Source organism: Sphaeramia orbicularis, chromosome 13, assembly GCF_902148855.1.
Source record: "Sphaeramia orbicularis chromosome 13, fSphaOr1.1, whole genome shotgun sequence".
Classification (NCBI taxonomy): domain Eukaryota; kingdom Metazoa; phylum Chordata; class Actinopteri; order Kurtiformes; family Apogonidae; genus Sphaeramia; species Sphaeramia orbicularis.
The window spans coordinates 38,025,833-38,047,268 of NC_043969.1; the positions used below are offsets into that span (position 1 = coordinate 38,025,833).

General features: G+C 35.8%; 1 long non-coding RNA gene across 1 annotated transcript; it reads right to left on the minus strand.

The window, feature by feature from the left end:
• Nucleotides 1-1,514: 1,514 nt before the first annotated feature.
• On the minus strand, nt 1,515-20,750 carry LOC115432038 (uncharacterized). Its single transcript, XR_003937158.1, has 3 exons — nt 20,738-20,750; nt 6,880-6,883; nt 1,515-1,635 (listed from the first exon to the last, which is right to left on the minus strand). It is a non-coding gene; the product is annotated as an uncharacterized LOC115432038 (long non-coding RNA).
• Nucleotides 20,751-21,436: the final 686 nt, after the last annotated feature.

Below are 21,436 nucleotides of genomic sequence, written 5' to 3' on the forward strand. Positions count from 1 at the left end.
GTATTTAGTCCAACAGACTGAATTTTCTAACAGATAAGGGCAAACAAAACTTGGCTGCACAACAAGACGTTCGGCACAGCGTTAGTGCCGGCTGGGTGTGAGCGAGTGCATGTGTGTGTCCATCTGTCATAACCTGTTCATAGCAGTTCTTTTGCTTATTGATTTTCTCAATATATCTCTTCAGCTCCGTGTTGTGTCTTGTCTACTCTCCCGCCACTGATCGAGCGGTCGTCCCTGCTGGCTTCTCTTCTGCTGCTCTTTTTAAACCTTCCCAGGCAGCTCAGTTTGGGTTTTATTTTCTTTTTTCCTCTTTCTGTTTTATTTTTATTTATTTATTTTTTTGGCACGGCTAAAAGATATTAGATGTGTATAACTTTTGAAAATACAACTTTTCTACATCAGTCTTTTTCAGTCGACTGTTTCCCACTGATACTGAAGCTAACATTTCACAATAGCTACCCCTGCTCTCGCGCTTTTAGTCAATAAACTGCATTCTGTCACTTTATATATAACAAATACAATATCTGTGCTTTCGTTAGGTCCCCACACAATAAATTAGACAATCAGAGTCAACTAATCTAACAGGATCTAACTTTGGCTCCCATATTGTTTTTGGGTATGCTACAGTTATCACAAGCTAGCATTTTTCGCTAAAATAGAAAATGAATTAGCTCTAACCTTCAACACAGTGGTCTCCAATTTAAGTAGAGCAGGTTCTAAACTTACACAAATTATAAGTCTAAGATAATTTAAAGGTTAACTCGCTTTATTATTCCTGTAGGAAAATTTGGTCTCTGCATTTTACACATTGTAATACACACAGCACCTAGCATTAGCGATTAGCATCAGCATATAGTACATTAGGAGCAGTGAGCTGCAGTTGAAATCCTGTTTGGCCCAACCCCTGATTTTACAGACACTGTGGTCAGGGGCATCGACAGGAGAATTCACCGATACGCAGTGGTGTAGTGGCCCCTGGAGAAGTAGGTATATTCTCAATTTTTGCCTTTTTTTTTTCTTTTTAAAGTAGTCCAGAAAAATGCCCTGTTTTAGAAACAGTGACATATACAGGGGTTGGACAAAATAATGGAAACACCTTAAAAAATCAACAAAATATAATTTAATATGGTGTAGGTCCGCCTTTTGCGGCAATTACAGCCTCAATTCTCCGAGGTATTGATTCATACAACTTGTGAATTGTTTCCAAAGGAATTTTAAGCCATTCTTCAGTTAGAATACCCTCCAACTCTTTTAGAGATGATGGCGGTGGAAATCGACGTCTTACTTGAATCTCTAAAACTGACCATAAATGCTCAATAATGTTGAGGTCTGGGGACTGTGCCGGCCATACGAGATGCTCAACTTCATTAGAATGTTCCTCATGCCATTCTTTAACAATTCTAGCTGTATGGATTGGGGCATTATCATCTTGAGGTGAAGGTGTTTCCATTATTTTGTCCAACCCCTGTAAGACTATTATATTTAATTTACCCAAAAATCCGTCAGTAGTATTTGCTCACTATTATAAAATGATCATGACTTGATTAGAATCAGTTTGTAGGTTTTACTGATCACACAAGCAGCTGCATGAATGTAAATGTATTCAGCATGAAGGAAACATAGGATAACGTCAGCCTACTCACACGGTTTAACTAATGGCGACAAAATCTCTTCTCTAAAAGTGCAGTCATATGACCAGTAGTTTAAAACAGTGACTCATTCTGAAACCACCTTAAAACTCACCTCAGAATTATGTATTCCATGAAAGTAGGTTCTCTCGACATGTGTCACTGACTTGAAACGCGTTTATTCTGCCTTTCTCGTTCACATTTCCAATAATCACGCATCTTTCAACGAGACATGCAGTGACCTGTCAATCAGCTGGAGTGGCACTGGCACCTGAGGTGTCCAATCAGGTTCCAGAGGTGGCTGGCAGAAGTTAGCAATATTTATTTTCCTTGGTGTATATCAGTGTATACCCTGGACTACACCACTGCCGATATGTACCTGTTTTTAATGGTGGGGGGAGTGAAGGATCCACAGAAAACCCACATGGTGTGGAAAAAACAGGTAAATTCAACATAGAAAGGCTCCTGGAACTCTAAATAGTGCAAAATAGTTAACCATAAAGCCACCGTTCCACCTAAATAAATCAACAGCAAGAGCTCTACATCTGTATCAGTCCTCAGTCTCAGTCCTTCTCGTCTTTCTTTTAAAAGGCTCAGTCTGTTGATAATACCAGACAGCAACAACAAAAATCATCTGCTACTGGAAGAAAACCATCTTTACTAAATCAGGCATGCTAATTCTAAATCTAAAATCACTTCAACTTTGTCAGAATTTTGAGTTAAGCAAACAAGTAAAAAAAACAACTAATTTTCCAATCTTGGGTTAACGAAGACCGTCTGTGCTAAACATCAACTTTAATCATAGATATTAACATCAAGCCCAATGAGGAGCAAATGTATCAGAGCCCATCAGCTTGGATCAGAACTGTTTCAGACAGTGTGTCGTAGTCTTGTGGTTGTGACAGTTTCTCGCTGTAGAATCAACTATAATCACCATCATGTTCAGGTTGATGCCTCTTGGTACCTTGTTTCCATTTCAGAAATATCTGGATGAAATCGTTGCTCATCACTTACATCACCCAAACTAGGTGGGGAAAAAAAAATCAATGTGCGAGTGGAGGAAATGAATTTTGAGTGACATTCTTCAACCCACCCAATCAGATTGTTTTAGGTGGATGTTTGCTCCCTGGACACCTGACATGGTGGCCCAAAGCTCCTAGTATGTGTGTTGCATGTCCACATGTACAAAATACTGACAAACAAAGAATCCTCTTCATATGTTTTCATCATGCTCTCGACTAGTTGATCATACTTGAAGCCTCGGTGGTTTCCAGAGCATTTTGCACCACTTGCATAAATGAATCCCAAGCTATTAACTGTAGAGAGATGAGCTTTGAGGGGAATATGGGATTACCAAATTAGTTCTCCAATGTGGGTCCGATGAAAATTCCAGTTTTAGTTTTGCATGACTTTGGACGACACCGCCTTTTACTCTCTGCAATTGAAAGCATCTGAATTCTGATCACTTAGAGTCTACAGACCTAAAACGCTGGTGTGATAAGGTATTTATGGCTATTTATTGACTTGTACAGGAGAAATTATGGATTTAGACTAAGCATAATTATGATACAAAAATTGGTAAAGGTATGTTTCTCCTTGTGCCGATGATTACCCACTGTTGTCACTTCATGCACATCTTCAAACCTAAATAATACAATTTATCAGCTGCAAGACGATCCCAAAACAACATACATATTAATGAAATTGCCAATGAGAACATTAACACATGCTGCTAACTGTCATATCTAGGCTGTGATAATGTCTAGTCTAAGGTTTGGTTCAGATTGGTTAGGGTTAGGAAAGGATTACGGTAAGGGCTATAATAAATGCTATAATTAAATGTGAGTAAAAGGAACCACAACAAACAACCTGAAATATTTTTATTCACATTCAAGCATCAGAAGTCTAATCACTTAGAGTCTATAGACCGAAAACACTGGTATGATAAAGTATTAATGGTAATTTATTGACTTATGCAGGAGAAATTTTAAATTTAGATTTAGAATCAGCATACCTAATTATGATACAAAAAATAGAACAAGTCCTTTTTCTTATTGTGGCAATGATTGCCCAGTGTTGTCACTTCCATCATATCTTCAAACCTAAACAAGTGATGCCAGTCACAATAAACGCCACCCCTCACGCATATTTTGCCCATTATAAGTAAATGGGAAGGTTTTAGAAATTCATAAAAAATCTGAACTTTGACCTACTGTTCCCAAAACAATGAGATCCCTTCTGGGTCACTGGCAATCTATAAAGTCAGTTTGGTATGAATTCAACCAAAAGTTTTGCTGCTAGAGTGTTAACAAACAAACAAACAAACAAAGAAACTAGAAAACCACCTAGAAATTTTGCCCATTATATGAAAATGGGGAAATAAAAAAGACTTAAAAAAATTCATAAAAATTTTGAACTTTGACCTACTGTTCCCAAAATGAAATGGCATCTATTCTGGGTCACTGGCAATCTATAAATCAAATTTGGTATGAATTCAACCTATAGGTTTGCTGCTAGAGTGTTAACAAAGAAAGAAAGAAAGAAACTAGAAAACCACTCAGAGGGTGCAGACCTCTACCAAGGCAGATCAGCCCCCTTCCCCCCCCATCACCACCAAAATGTAATCATTTATTCCTTGTGCCAGTATCAACATTTCCTGAAAATTTCATCAAACACCCCCCACCACCACCAAAATTTAATCATGTGTTCCTTGTGCCAGTGTCACCATTTCCTGAAAATTTCATCAAAATCTGGTTTATCTTGCTTTAGATTGGTTAGGCTTAGGAAAAGATTGTGGTAAGGGCTATAATAAGAATGCTACATAATGAATGTTCCAAAAACAAACCCAGCATTTACCTTCAAAAACTGGGCACAAACAATTATTATTCATCAATTTCCATCCTCTACCACCTCCTTCTAAGGTTTATCTCTATTTACCAACAACACTGGAGTGACTGCATTTATTCAAACAACCACTAGAGGTCTCCAAGTGACCATGTGAGGGATGTAAACATTGCTCATATCTTTCTGACGTCAAACCATTGACCTGTAGATTTCTAGATGTCTTTGGATTTCTATCACCTGCAGCCACTGGTCGTGTCTAAGTCTGGTTAGTCATAGCAGTATTTATTCACATTTGGAAAAAAAAACAGAAAGGTCAGTGCTGGGGGGAATGTCGCCACAGACCCACAGTTCCGGATACAGTAAATACAAGGACTTGATTGTAATTGTATCAGTCATAGGAAGCCTGTTGGATGATAAAACAATTGCTCTAGCAGATACATGTGGTGCTGTTCCCTTCAAACTGATTTCCACTCAGATTAGATCAATGGGAGCCAATCGTAACCATTTATCTGTTAAGGGGCAGATCTAGTCTGGTTTCATACGATGATGAGCAGACATCATTCCAGCTTTGGCTTTTGTCTGTCAGGAAGGTCTACCGATCGTACTTCTGGAGGAACATTGAATGCAGCATAAACACTATCAATGAACACTGTGTTACAATAAATGGATATGCCTCAGTTGGAGTAAAAATACCATCCCTAAAACTCTAATATGTGTAAAGGACAATAACCAAACTACTACGACTACGACTCAGAGTCCTGGTTTTAAAGGGGTCATTAAGTCACTTTTCCATTGGACATCTGTGTAAAACTTTACCGATATTTACTAAGTGTCGAAAAAACAGAGGTGCGTAATGTCGTTTTTCCCATTAAATCACAAATGTGATGATTTATTTATTATTGCGAGATGACATGAGAAGTCATTCCATAAACATGGCGACGAACGTAAATATGGTGTTGATTTACAGATATATTCATTATTATTATATATTACCTCTCTATCTCGTCCTAAATTTAAACAATTATTGGGTTTCCTGGTGTGTCCACACATACCGCGACATGTTTCTTCTTCTTCTTCGCTTGTTGTAACATACTTCAACATCCATTTTTTTTAATTCACCTGACTCCAGTTGCAAAAAAAGGTCTTTCCATTGCAGTTTTGCGTGATATACCATTTGTGCTATGCCCAAAAAACCACCTCTTGCCAGCACAAAAACTTTTAATTGAAAACTGAGACTTTTGGCAAAATTGTCGGGGTTTTTTCTATTAGGCACATTTTTATGCGCAAGTTATATTTGTGCAATTTGAGGGTCAATGGAAAAGCGACTATTTTTTGCTAAACCCACTTTTATTAGTCTTTGGTTCATTTATTTGTGTATTTGGACCCTAATAGTTCCACAAGTTTGAATTTGAACCCTCCAGGTGCTGCAAAGCTATCTTTATATTCATTCAAAAATTGAGTGGATTTCTACAACCTGTTTCAATTCCTGCTTAATTTGTTACGTTTTATTACTAGTTATGTCACAACATTTGCACAAATAAGGTTAAGACTTGCGACGAACAGTTCTCCGAGTATGCCATAATTGTTTATCAGCAGCAGTGATTGTAGTAAAAACTGAAAATATGTTCAAACTTTGAGCCCATTACCTAAAATGTTCAGTTTTAGCACGGTCAACAACCTGGAGGGGGCGGGGCCTGGAGTGGCTCATTTGCATTTAAAGGGCCAGTGCTCAAAACCACCTTTCTGGTGTCATTACTCAGAAACAGGGTTGAAGATGGACCTGTGGAGTTGAATTAATGAAGAATTCAGACCCAAGCAGAGCATTTACAGTTTATGTAGACCACAGGGAAATGTTTTAAAATGCAGAATTCCATTTTGAAAAAGCAAAATATCACTCCTTTAAGTTGAGCAGACCCTAACTTACAAAAATTGTAAGTCTAAAATAATATAAAGGTTAACTCGCTTTATTATTCCTGTAGGTAAATTTGGTCTCTGCATTTTACCCATTGTAATACACACAGCGTCTACCATTAGCATTAGGGATTAGCATTAGCATGTAGTAGCTACATTAGGAGCAGTGAGCTGCAGTTGAAGTCACGTGAGGTCCAACCCTTGATTTTTATCGACAGTGGTCAGGGATACCGACAAGAGAATTTACCGATATGTACCTGTTTTTTTTTTAAATGGCAGGGGAAGTGACGAACATTTCTCCGAGTACGCCATAATTTTTGTCAGCAACAGTGGTTGTAGTCCATACTGAAAATATGTCCAAACCTAAAATGTTCAGTTGTTGGTTGAATTAATGAACACAAGTGGCTGAATGGGACAGAAAGCATGGTCAACAACCTGGAGGGGGTGGGGCATGAAGTGGCTCATTTGCATTTAAAGGGCCAGCGCTCAAAACCACCTTTCTGGTGTCATTACTCAGAAATAGGGTTGAAGATGGACCTGTGGAGTTGAATTAGTGAAGAATTCAGACCCAAGCAGAGCATTTACAGTTTATGTAGACCACAGGGAAATGTTTGAAAATGCAGAATTCCATTTAAAAAAGTAAAAGATCACTCCTTTAAGGCTTTCGTGGGTGTATGCATCAAATTCATTGTTAATTTTAATGTAAAACTCACGTCCAGTCCACCATGTCAGTTGTGGTGGAGCCTTTATCAGAGTCAGAATCAGAACACTTTATTAATCCCAGGAGAAACTGTTGTATGTTACAGTTGCTCAATGCAAGTATAATAAAAAGTAGCAGGAAAGAAGCTATCAATACTACAAATATACACACCAAACATACATATTAAAACACAATTAGAACAACAATTTTAAAAATATGTAGTTGACAAATATTATCAATATGATATTAAAATAAATATACATAAATAGGTGTGCAAAAAATAATGTGTGCAGTTATAGTTAAGTGGTTATAAGGTGAAATTAAACAGACAGGAATGACTTCATGTGTCGTTCAGTGGTGCATTTGGGTGCATTATGCTTGTTTACTAAACTATCATTTCTTTTTTTTTAGTGAAACACCATCTGGGGGTGGTTTAATTGTGGCTAAATTCCATAGTCAGCGTTTTACCTGCAGTAATAGTTTCTTCAATCAGTCCTTTTTACTGTCTGGAATACTTTAAAAGCTTGGACCTTTTACAGACGTGCATCATTTCACTTCCAGCATAGCTTCATCCCCTAAATTGGTCCATGTTGACCCAAATTGTCAGTCCTTTATCTGTGCTGTCCAGCTCAGGGGAAGACAATCAAACTGACAAACAGAATATAAAGAGTGTAGATGTGAAACAATTAATAAAATCCTGAGTTTATATCATAGGAATCCATAAACATCATGTTTGGTAGATGCAGTGAGACGTTAGCTAATGCTAATTATTAGCATTATTGTTGTTGTATTAGTATTATTATTGTTATTGCTATTATTACTACTATTATTATTGGTATCACTTTTTAGTCGTGATGGTAATAATAATGACAAAAAACATATTAAATTATAAAATATGAATTTAAATGGTACTACATGTATTGTTAGTTAATACCAAGGTAATATTGTTGATATGTTGACAGTATGCTGCTGTAAGGACATTCAGGCTCTATATTATATTATTTAATAGATAACCGATTCTTTATTTTTTATATGACTATAGAATGTGTGTGAGAGTAAATACATTCTACTTTTTCCACTTGTTGTCAAGCACATAATAAACAAAATAAATCTAATGTATCTATGCCTAGGTGTAAGTGTGTATATATCTATATATCAGTAGATTTCCATGTACGTGTGAGTGTAGATAGATGTATGATGTATATACATAAATATGTTTGAATGTGTAAATACATATTCATTTATATATGAATGTGTATATATGTGTGCATATGATATATTTACTTATTCTCTATTTTAACTTGTAAATATTGTGCTTTCATTATGTTCTTTTTGGTTTTTTTGTGGGGTTTTTTTCTTTCTTTCTTTCTTTCTTTTTTTACTAATGTTTCAAGTCATTTAAAACTTGTAACTTTACTTTAATTATTCATTTCATTCATTTTCCCTACTCTTTATCATCGCACATAAAGTCTGTGTTTTTGTACTGCAGCAGAGTGAATACTGAGGAATGAACATAAATGCTCTGAGAATCAGGAAATGATGTTTATTACGTGGATAGGTTACATTATAATATTACAAATGGTCAAAACTACATTCTTGTGATTCTTTTGGTGGTGGAAATCCTCTCTTAAAGCCCTCCCAATAGGTTTTCTCATCTCCAGACAACAAAAAAATGACTAAAAATGATGCTTCTTCTTGATCTGCTCCATCTGACAGCATTCAAAGTGTGGTACACTCCCGTTTTTTTCCATTAAATAAAGACTAAAAGACTAGAATAACACTTTAAGAGATTCAAAACAAAAAATGATGAGTCTAATACCAGGCTGAGCCACAGTTGATGATGACGGATCTAAATGTACTTTCGCATAAATGTAAATCTTTGAGCTTATTATCTTAAACTAATAAACTGTAATTTTTCCCAATGATTCCCCTCCAGGTTTAATGGTTCAGGGAAATGAAGTCATCAACTGTACCGTATAAATCTGGGAGCACATGACTGAATTTGTGTTGCCAGGCTCATCTCATTCACACATTCAGCTTTCCGTCGGCGAAGCCCCGCATTTATCTGGAGCAGACACTTGCACCCGAGCACCTGCTTACGTAACTGATTTATAGCCTCGCTCTTTGATCCGCCGCCCCGACTAAATGACTCGCTCACATGTTGTCTCGATACTCCCTAAACAATGTAATGCATCTAATTACAACTCAATTATCTGAATTATCAATGTAGAAAATGTGACAATCCTATGCGACTTTTAAACACCGCTTTCGGAGCTTGGCATTTCTGTCACGATCGCGAGCTTTGTAATTAAAGTTTTTTTTTTTTTTTTTTTTTTTTTTTTTGTCGGCACAAGGATCATTGCTTTCAGCTGATTAAGGAATGATAGGAAAGACTATATAAATCAAAGACAACCAACCCAACTAATTAGCTGTCCTCACCATTACATCCACTAACAACTGCTGGAGGTGGTTTCTCTTACATAATCTACTTCATTATTAGATTGTGTCACTGCAGCTTGTAATGGATCACCGTAAGCTAGCTAAACATGGGAGGAGAAAAAGGCCTATTCTGTCATTAAATACTTCTGAATGTCACTTTAAATGGGAATGGGTCTATATCATGCTCTGATAGGCAGTGTTGTGCAAGTTACTTTCAATCTGTAAAACACTAGTGTGTTCTACAAGGTGTATCAAAAAAATATATTTATTTATTTATTTAGTTAGTTAGTTCATGGTTGTGCATTTCATCAGTATCATTCAATAACACTGGGTTACAAAAAAACGTTTTTTGCAAGTTGTCTAGGTTTTTTCAACTGAATTAGAACCATTTTGCACCACTAAATCCAAAAATCACATCTGTTTTTCTCAAACAGGTCAGGTTTTTTAGCTAATTTGATTTTGAAAAAAATTGATCTTCTCACAAAATATAATAATTAATACCAAAATAAGATTGGTAAGCACTCTTTATGAAACTTGTGACTTGATTCCTGTTAGATACAATGGTGTATTCACCGCAGATGTACAGAATACGTCAGGCTTATTTTTGCAAGATCTTCTAGTTGAAGCCATTTCATTCACCTGTAATATTAAAAAAAAAACATTAATCATAAATTGGCAAAAGTAAAATCGTCACAACTCGTTAATTGCAAGAAATATGAAAGAATTTTGTATCATATGATGTGAAAATGCCCATAAATGTAAGCAAAAATGTTAAAAAGCCAATATGTAGCATGGTTCAGAAAGTTGACTTGATTGAGCAAAATTAATGTGATTTTTGGATTCAGCACACCAAAATTATCGTAAATTCTTTCTATGCTCTGTATATCTGGAACAAACTACCAGAAAATATCAGGTCTGCTGAGAGTCTGAGTTCTTTTAAGTCCAGGTTAAAGACTCACCTGTTCACTGCTGCCTTTGACTAAAAGGCTTTTGACTTTTTAAATTTTATATTCTCTTTGAAACTCTGCACTGCAACTCTTACTTTAATATGTGTGTGTGTTTATTTTTTTATTTTTTATTTTTTTATTTTATGTGTTGTTTTCTTACTTGCTGTTTTTAATCACCTTTTATACGTTTCTTTTATAATGTTTTAAATGTGTTTCTTTTTGTTTCTTTCATTTCAATGTCCTGTGTGAAGCACCTTGAATTGCCTTGTTGCTGAAATGTGCTATACAAATAAACTTGCCTTGCCGAAATCAGCTCCGAAAACTTAAACAATAAATTTGTTGTTGACCAGTGTAATCATCAAGTAAACAAACATGTACACACCCATGCTCGAAAAGGAGCAGGATGAAGAAAATCTTATATTTCCTGCCCCCTTCTAAATAATAATAACCTTAATGGTTAGCCATACACAACTAGCTATAAAATCATACTGTATAAAGTCAAACAAACCAACTAAATACATCCAAAGATAGTGCCAAATGAAAACAAAACCAAGTGCAAAACTACATATCCAGAAAGTACAAAACAGGTAAATAATATAAACCTAATGAAATGATGCAAAAACATTTTACCAGTCTAAAGCAAGTAAATAAATATGTCACAAAATACAAAACAAATACGAAGCCAAATGTAAATATATATATACATTTGGAAAAATGACCCCCAGTTCCACATTTGATAATTTTTGGAATTTTCTTTTATAGATGTCAGTAGGTAGGGGATTGGTGGATATTCGTCCAAATTTACAGACCCAGGTTTTTATGCATGAGTTAGCAGGGGCAAATTGTGTAATCCAAGTTAAAACTGGTTTGGGCGAAGTAGGGGTGGGATTTAAATCCAATCAAAGGTCATGGGAGGGGACAATAGGCATCCATCTTGTTTTCCACAAAATTACCATGTTACAGCATTAACACTTTGGCCACCATGTCAGTTTCATTTGTTTACCCATGGCAGCTGTTCCTGCTTTTCAAAGTTCATTCAACTTGTTTAGGCCTGAAAATGTCACTGAGGACAGGCCAAGTTAGGGTTAGGGTTAGTGTTAACCCTTTTTTTGATACACCCTGTAGATCCTCATACTATAATACCAGATAAGTTGAGTTTACTTAAAAAATTTGAGCAAACCGGTTACCTTAAAAAATTAAGTAATGAGTTATGAAAACTTGAGTATATTAAACTTAAATGCTTGATTTGAATGGAAGTGCTATTTTAAGTACAACACACTAAATGCCAAGTTAATTTAACTTAAAATTTGTAGCAATTTCAATTGCTTCAGATAATCAGTGCATTGGACTCATTCTAAGTTGACTTAAATTAAAATTTTTTGCAGTAGAAATTGCTTTATGAAGTCATTCAACTTAATATATTGCAGCATGGATGGACGTTAAGCAGGAAGATAGCTCAGTGTAATTTACCAGTTCAGGAAGTGCTTTTATTTTTGGCAAAGCGTAAAGATTTTCATTAAACAATATCTAATCTAGGTTAACAGTAAAGCCATTGTTCTTCCTATGGCTCTCACTCATGGTGCAGCTCTACAAAAATACAGAAACAAACACAAAAAGGCCAATAAACATTGACATACACACATTAAGTCCAAATTAACACTAACACCACAACCCCGCTGAACCTGTGCACAGAAAAAGAACACATTTTCAACAACATGCCCACTACCCACAATGCAATGCGGTGATAAAAAGGCGTTGTCATGACTAAAACTTAGCGATTTAAATCAATTCAGCTTAAACTTTTTCGTACTTTTGACTATGTCTACAAATTAGTAGAATATACTGAACATTTTATAGTAATGTAATGAAACTTAAATCATTCAAGTACATTGTAATTAAAGCATTTTAGTAAATACAAAGTCCAGGCTTACGGTGCAGACACGGTTCATTACTTTACTGTTTTTTTCTTTCTTGGTAAATTCCACTGGTATTTTCAGTTGAATAACCTCTAGTGATGGGACTTTTGGCTCTTTGAAGGGAGACGTTCAATCAGGAGCCGTTCACTGAAAAGAGCCGTTCAAAAGACTGGCTCTTTTATGGTTTTTGTATTATTTTGAAACTCCAATGTTTTAATGACCAAATAGGCTATATATGATGATTGACATTACATTTTAAAGGTGTTTAATTGGCGTGGCAGTAAATATTATCTTACCATAAAAAAGAACAGTTAGTTACAATACATGACATTAGAGGTGACATTAGGCAAATGCTGGAATTTGACAAGAAACATCACGGTACAGTATGTGGACTAGTCTGTAGCCTAAAAATGAAGAAGAAAATAAAACATTTTCTTATGAAATAAAATTTTTCTTTGGCTCATTACTCACAGGTGGTCACTCACTCATTCTCAAACTTCTCTCTGGTTTCGACCAGTCTTCCAGCTCCACCTCCTCCAGTCTTCCAGCTCCACCTCCTCCAGTCTTCCAGCTCCGCCTCCTCCAGTATGCTCACCTCATGCTTCAAACTGTTGTTTTTTTGCTAACTTCTTTCCATGAGACATGCACAAGCACTCTTTTTTTTTCTGCTTGAACATTCTCCTCCTGCCCAGTGCCTCCCCGGTGACACTAAATTGACAGGCAGTGGGACCTCCTTAAAAAAACAATACATGAATAAAAATAAACGAACGGCTCTTTACAAAGATTTGGTTCCCATCGTTCATTTCATTTCAGCCGTTCAAAAGATTTGATTTGTTTGTGAACATCAGATCACTAATAACCTCTCAGCTGGCATTTCTGTGTCTACACATAAAATCTGATGCCATGGCGACGTGACCCTATTTCAATGGTTCCCAACCTTTTTTGGCTCGTGACCCTGTTTTAACATCACAAATTTCTGGCGACCCCAGACATTCAAAACAGAGACTTTTTTTTTTTTGTCTAACATTAATTTGTTTTTGATCCTGTAATAGTTTCCTATACAACGTTGCAAATAAACGCTAATTTTATTGTCACAGGAACAATGAAAATCAGTTTAGCAGCTCAGTTCTGTTTAGCAGCAAAAACACTTAAAAAAAAAAAAAAAAACTGTATGAAGAAGAAAAGAAAGAAAAAAAAAATGTAGTTCCAAGAAAAAATATGAAATTCACATATGCTCCAAAAGTACCACTGGAACTATTGAAATATGTAAAAGCTAACTCTATACTACAGGTGAATGATATGTATATATACCTACAGCCCAGTTGCCTTTGGCCTCATCTTTAGTCAAATTAAACTCCTTATGTAAAACACACAGATGGAAGTCATTAAACAGGGGCTTCAGCAGGTTCGACAGGGCTAAGCTTTGTCACCTGTGATATTTCCAGCACATTCTGGATTCCTGAAAATATTTCTATCTCACTCAAAGCCACTTGGCAACTCAGTGAAAAACATCCAGTCACATAAGGACAAGAAAATGAAAAACTGTTCGGATTGGCAACAGGATGGGAAAATCTGCTGCTTTGTTATTTATTAGGCTATACGAAAATGTCAGTGGAATTTACCAAGAAAGTAAAGAAAGTAAAGGAATGAACTGTATCAGAAGATCTAGAACCCGTAGTTCCTCACGGGTCATGGTGCTAGTGCAGTGGTTTCCAACCTTTTTTGGCTCGTGACCCCATTTTAACGTCACAAATTTCTGGTGACCCCAGACATTCAAAACGGAGACTTTTTTTTACTCAAATTAATTTGTTTTTGATCATGTAATAATAGTTTGCTATATTATGTTTCAAATAAATGTTAATTTTAGGCGACATTTAGTCTATATAATGTACATTATTATGGACGGAGGCAGAAAAGCCAGGTGTAGATTACTGCACAAAGCAAGAATTTGATTTTCCTTGGTCAGGATATTTACAGTCAGTCCAGCTTGGATTTACAAGGCTGACAATTAATACTGAACAAACAAGAACTCAAACTATGAATTATGAAAGAGCTGCAGCATCTGAAACAGACCACAATGAACATTTGACAGATAAACAGAACCACAGTGCTTCAGTTTCAGCTTCACAGTTTGTCATGTCTGTTATGGATTGGGATTGTCTCTGTCAACTCACCATATATTTTTTATTAGTGAGTTGTTGTTGTTTTGTTTTTTTTATCAATTACTAGAAATTTCAGGTGACCCCATTTGAATTCCAGGCGACCCAATGTGGGGTCCCGACCCCAAGATTTAAAAGCACTAGCCTCTTGTTTATCTGTTGCTAGGTAACCACTTCAATGATGATTCTATGATTCTAGGCACAGCAACGTGATTGGCCATTGTAAGGCTATTGTATTCCGAAATTACTAATAATATAATCTAATATCTCTAACCTAATATCTCCCATAACATTGGTCCTATCAACTTGCCATTTCGCTAGTCTGTTCCTTGACCAAAAACACATAAGCAGCAGTCAGGTCTTTCCAGATTTTGTGTGATACCTGAGACACACACACACACACACACACACACACACACACAAAGATTCCACTTCCCTTTTATAATATAGGATTACAGATTACTTGTTACTGATAAAAGTAATTCCTTACCTTACAATATTACTGTCTCAGAATTGTAATGCATTACATGACTCCTGTATTACTTTGGGGTTGCATACAGAAAGTCGTCCAATACCAGAGATAGTAGAGCCTTGGGACGCTTAAATTTTTTCCCTGAAGTACATGTGGATGGATAGCTCAGTAAGTAACACTACGGTCTACGATGTTCAAATCCCAGAGGGAATGCTCGCATTTTTTCCAACATTTTACATGTTCAAACAGGAGGTGGGGCTGAGGATGCCGGTAGATAAATCCACAATCGATAAAGAATTCAAACTAGTCATAGAATCGTTAGCTTACCTTGTCATTGCTGATCACAGGGATCGTGTTAACTAGCTAACATGCTAACTAGCTTCTGTAAAGCAGGGTTAGAGTTAGTACTGAGCATACGTCCATGTGGACAATGGACTGTCCTCTGCTGTCTTCACCCATTGGCTGAACACCAACAGGAAATAGAACTTTACAGACGCATTTTTGATTCCTCAAGGTCTCATGGTCTTGCTATTTGTTTGTTTTTTTGTTTGTTTGTTTTTTTTTCATTTGAGCAATTAACCCTTTCATGCATACTGGTCACTACAGTCGACAGCTATTCTACAGTTGTTCATGGATTTTGTTGTTCTTTTCGTTGTTTTTTTGTTTGTTTGTTTTTTTTACACGTCTTTATTAAAGTTTTAAGACACTACATATCTTTTCTGACATGAATCGGTAACATAATGTAGATCTCTCCTGATCATAAACCCCCAGAATTACAAGCCCTCCCCATAGTTTTCACACAATTTATCAGTAAATACATGTTTCTGTGCGTCAAAAATTAAACGTGTGGTGTCCAGCTGAGTGGACATTTTTGCAACTTCATGAAAAATAGGTTCATAAGATTTTTTTTTTTTTTTCCCATTATGATTTTTTAATGTTTTTTTTTTTTTTTTTTTTTTTTTTTTTTTACTTTTTTTCAATTATTTTTATTTTATTTATTTTTATTTATTTTTCAGAAGAAAATTTTCAAACGCATTGTTTTTTTCATGCCTTAAGAGGAATAAAAACACTCAGGAAAAAAATTTGATTAAGGTTCTCATAATTTGTGCATGAAAGGGTTAAATTTAGGGTGAAAAGTGTGTTGTAATGCAAGCACTATTGAACATCTACCGAGTAAAATATAACTGTAAATTGATTAGTAATGCCTTACACCTGGAGCGCTGATAAGTGGGGGGAGGGGTTTAAACATGACAAATTCATGGGGCCTAGCATTTGTGGGGGGCCCATAGGTCTGCTGTATAATAGGGGCATAGAAGTCGTGAGTTGGATGTTGAAAGCATGCTAAGTATCAGTTTTGTTTCACGCTAGCGTAAGTGACGCTATGTACGGACCACACCCCCACGTACCCCCCCCCCCCCCCCCCAGTCCGCCAGATTGAGTAGATACTGAATTTATGAAGGGTCCACAATGTTTATGCTTTCATGGGGCCCACAATTGGTAGTGGCGCCCCTGCCTTACACTACTGTGTAAAAACCAAATGTAATCCATTCCTGTAATGCATTACTCTTATAACACGTTACACCCATCACTGCTAATAGATGAACTCACATTTACAGCTTACCACTTTTTTTTCTTCTTTATTATTTTTTCCACAAGGGCAAGCAAGAGACAGGGTCGTTCCAATTACTGTCTGGCGAAACACACTGGTTCGATTCTAATTTGTCTTTATATCAATTAATAAACCTTGACAGCGATATTACATCAAGGTACGAACTATAAGTATGAAGGACATGCTGTTACTCAATGATTTAATTACTGAATTCTACATCGGCATAATGTGAATACAAAACAACTTCATCCCCCTTTTATGGGTCGAACTCAGGCCACAAAGCCTCGGAGATAATCCTCCAGCTGCAAAGAATCGGTGGCAATTGTCTGCGTCGACTAAAGACAGCGCCCTGAAAAGGTTCACCTTCAGAGCGGGCCTATTATGTTCCTCCTGATATGGGGCCGATGCTAATCAGTGTGGATTGTATTTTACGCCTTAAGGCAGGAAAATGTGCTGATGAGAGCCCCACAATAAATGAACCTTATCACCTAATGGCATCTGGGCCTGCCCTGTGACTTAGTGAAAAAGCCCTTGCTAAATGTCATGGGCAGACAGAATGCACATGTGAGATAATTAGAGAAAAATGAATGATCAGATGAAGTGGGTAGTCATCACTATTGCTGATAACACACTCGGGGGGGGGGGGGGGTCTACAGGGGAAGAAAAAAAAAAATCAGATTTCAAATACCATCCTCATTTTTCAGCTGAGAAAATATGAGGGTTGATGGTGAAATTTATTGATCAGAAAAGTTAAACTAACCTGAACTGACTGAAAAAGTTTAGCAATAATTTACTCCACATCAGGGTTATAAAATGAAAATAAATATCCTGTCCACACTAATACAAATATTTATCTAAACAGGTATTTTCCTCCTCTGTCTGTTTCTCTAATATCAATACACAAAACAAGACAACACAATAGTGAGTCTTGTTAAATTATGGACTTTCAGATAATATTCGATGCAGCAGATTCAAAGACTTCAAATTGTCTTGAAAATGAGCAGTAATAACATGTCGAGTTATGAACTTAACCCTTTCATCCATAGTGGTCACTACAGTGGACAGCTATTCAAAGCTATTCTCTTATATATTCATGGATTTTGTTGCTGTAGTTCCATATCAGCCAACACAGTGGACGCTTATGCATCATCCCATACACTGCAATTCATACCATTACTGTAACTTTACTGTCCTAGATAAACCTGATCTACAGTAACATGTTTGAGTGTAAATCAATCGCTGGTTCTTATTAGACTGTATTTAACAATTTTCTTAAACAAAAAGGGTTTTTGGGATACTATCTCCATGAAGTGAGTAATAACTAGTATTGGAGTATGTTAAAATGTGGGAAAACATCAGATTAGCTACATTAAAAATGTTTTTATTTCATAGTTTTGACACAGTGTATCACTTTCTGATGTTGCATTTTAAATGCATGTTTCTTTGCTTCAGAAATTAAAACACGGTGTCATGCTGAGTTGACACTTTTGTAACTCCATAAAAAATAGATTCATTAAAAAAAAATTTCAATTCTATACATACATATATATATATATATATATATATATATATATATATATATATATATATATATATATATATTTATATTTATATATATATATATATATATATATATATATATATTATATTTTTTTTTTTTTTTTTTTTTTTTTTTTTTTTTCATGTCTAAAGAGGAATAAAAACATTCAGGAAAAAAAATTGACTAAGGCTCTCATAATTCATGCATCAAAGGGTTAAGTTATTTTAACTGTTGGTTATGGTTGATATTTGACATGTTTTGCCACAACACTGATAGAATACAATACAATACAATACAATACAATACAATACAATTATTTGTTTTGAGCAGAAGAAAAAAAATAAACGTTTTTTGTGTACAAGGAACAAATATCCAAGCAAATATATTAATAAATAAAGCTGATCAAGACAAAATAGCAACTGCCATGCACACTAGTAAAAACAAAATATATTCAATATGTAGTGCTCAAAAAGGAGTGGGAAGAAGAAAACTTATGAAATCCCACCCCCATCTCACATTTATACAATATAACACATTACTTTTGCTTCCTTAATGATACAATAACACCTGTTTAGAGTTCTAATAATGTAAATAACAGATAGAAAACAGATTAGAATAGAATAGAATACTTTACAATAGAATACAATAGAATAGACCTTTATTGTCATTGTCACAGAAACAATGAAAATGTGTTTAGCAGCTCTGTTCTGTTTAGCAGCAAAAACTGTGAGAAAAAAAAAAGACTGTATAAAAATATCACACGAAATACTGAAAAATGTAGGCATGTGTAAAAGCTACAGGATAAAATATTAAATATACATATGCTACTAAAGTACTAAAAACTACTGAAATATAAAAAACACTAACACTGTGCTACAGATGAGAAAATTTTTACTATATCTTCAAGAGTGAGTTACCTGTCATACATGTCATACATATTTCATCTCGTACCATTGTCTATGTTTGTAAACGTGTGCTTCCACTTCCTTCGGAGATAGCTTGAAAGGCTAAGGAGCAGCAGACAGGACTAGAGATCATTTTAACCATCAACTTAAATAGACAAATACATGGAGAGAGAGAGTTATATCGAATAAATGAAACTTAAATACAGTGATATTAACATATTATTACATATTGGCTCATATGTTATTGGCTCAGTTATTGCATTTGCAAAGACATGTTTTTTTTACCAGGCCAATAACGTAATAAGTTATTGCATTATTGGCCAAAAATTATGTTATCAGTTCAGGACTTTTATTATGTTATTGGCCAGTGAGAGAGAGAGAGAGAGAGAGAGAGAGAGAGAGAGAGACATGATGGAGAGAGAGGGAAAGAGAGAAATAGACAGATACATGATGGAGAGGGAGGGAGAGAGAGAGAGAAATAGATAAATACATGATGGAGAGAGAGAGAGATGGAAAGAGAGATAAAGAGAGATAGAGAGACATGGAAAAAGAGAGAGAGACAAATACATGATGGAGAGAGAGGGAAAGAGAGAAATAGACAGATATATGATGGAGAGAGAGACAGAGAGAGAGATACATGGAGAGAGAGAGATACATGATGGAGAGAGAGATAGAGAGAGATACATGGAGAAAGAGAGAGAGATAGACAGATACATGATGGAGAGAGAGGGAGAGAGAGAGAGAGAGATGGAAAGAGAGAGAGAGAGAGAGAGAGAGAGGGATGCATGGAGAAAGAGAGAGAGACAAATACATGAGGGAGAGAGAGAGAGAGATGGAAAGAGAGAGAGAGAGATGCATGGAGAAAGAGATGGAAAGAGGGGGAGAGAGAGAGAGAGACATGGAAAAAGAGAGAGAGACAGATACATGATGGAGAGAGAGGGAGAGAGAGAGAGAGAGATGGAAAGAGAGAGAGAGAGAGAGAGAGAGAGGGATGCATGGAGAAAGAGAGAGATAGACAAATACATGATGGAGAGAGGGAGAGAGAGAGAGATGGAAAGAGAGAGAGAGAGATGCATGGAGAAAGAGATGGAAAGAGGGGGAGAGAGAGAGACATGGAAAAAGAGAGAGAGAGACAGATACATGATGGGGAGAGAGAGAGAGAGAGAAAGAGAGAGAGATGCATGGAGAAAGAGATGGAAAGAGAGAGAGAGATGGAAAGAGGGGGAGAGAGAGAGACATGGAAAAAGAGAGAGAGAGAGAGACAGATACATGATGGAGAGAGAGACAGAGAGAGAGATACATGGAGAGAGAGAGTGTCATGGAGAAAGAAAGAGAGAGAGATGCATGGAGAAAGAGAGAGAGACAGATAAATACATGATGGAGAGAGAGAGAGAGAGAGAGAGAGAAATAGATAAATACATGATGGAGAGAGAGAGAGAGAGAGAGAAATAGATAAATACATGATGGATGGAGAGAGAGAGAGAGAGAGAGAGAGAGAGAGAGAGATGTTATCACAGTATTACATTTGCAAAGAATTTTTTTTTTTTTTTTTTACCAGGCCAATAATTTGATCATGTTATTGGCCTATTACATTTAAAAAATGGCAAATTTCTCACGTTATCGGCTTCTACAAACCTGATTTTCACTTAAGAATGCAAAATACGGACCATAATATTAGCATAAATGGGGATAAATGACTTAAAAATAGGGAAAAAGCAATTTGGGGCCTGACACAAAAGTAGCACTGGGTCTTTATGGCCTGAAGTGTTTGTAGAGTTAAATCCAGGTGGGGACGTTTTTTTTTTGGTCAGACTCTTATATTTGCTGTTTCAGGTGCATGTCCGTTACATATTGCAGCAATAGACATTCTCAAGACCTATTCTAATGTTTCCACACAGATAAACACAAAATCAAGCATTACAAATTAGCTTTTTTTTTTTTTTTTTTTTTTTTTTTTTTAAATAATTTTTGCAAAGTAAAATTAAGTAATTTACATGTGGCTGTTAGTCTGCATGAGTGAAGACAGTGTGTAAGGTTAAAGTAAAGCCAGCCCTTTTCACAAAAATAAAAATGAACAAAACATGAATAAAAACATGAACCAAATTTTAGTGTCAATAGTTCATGGTGCAGAAGAATAAAATGTCTTTGCACAACAGGGGATTTTTAATAAACAGTGTTTTTGTGACTCATGTTTGATGTTCTGCATTGTTTCGTCCAACACATTTCAGCCTCTAAATCACAACTTTTCTGATAAAACCTTAAAAAAAACTGAGGCTGAATGAAAACTAAACAGAAAATTGTCAATTTCTCGGAATAAATCTAAAAATGAGAGTACTTATGTATGTAAAATGGGCTAACACTAAACT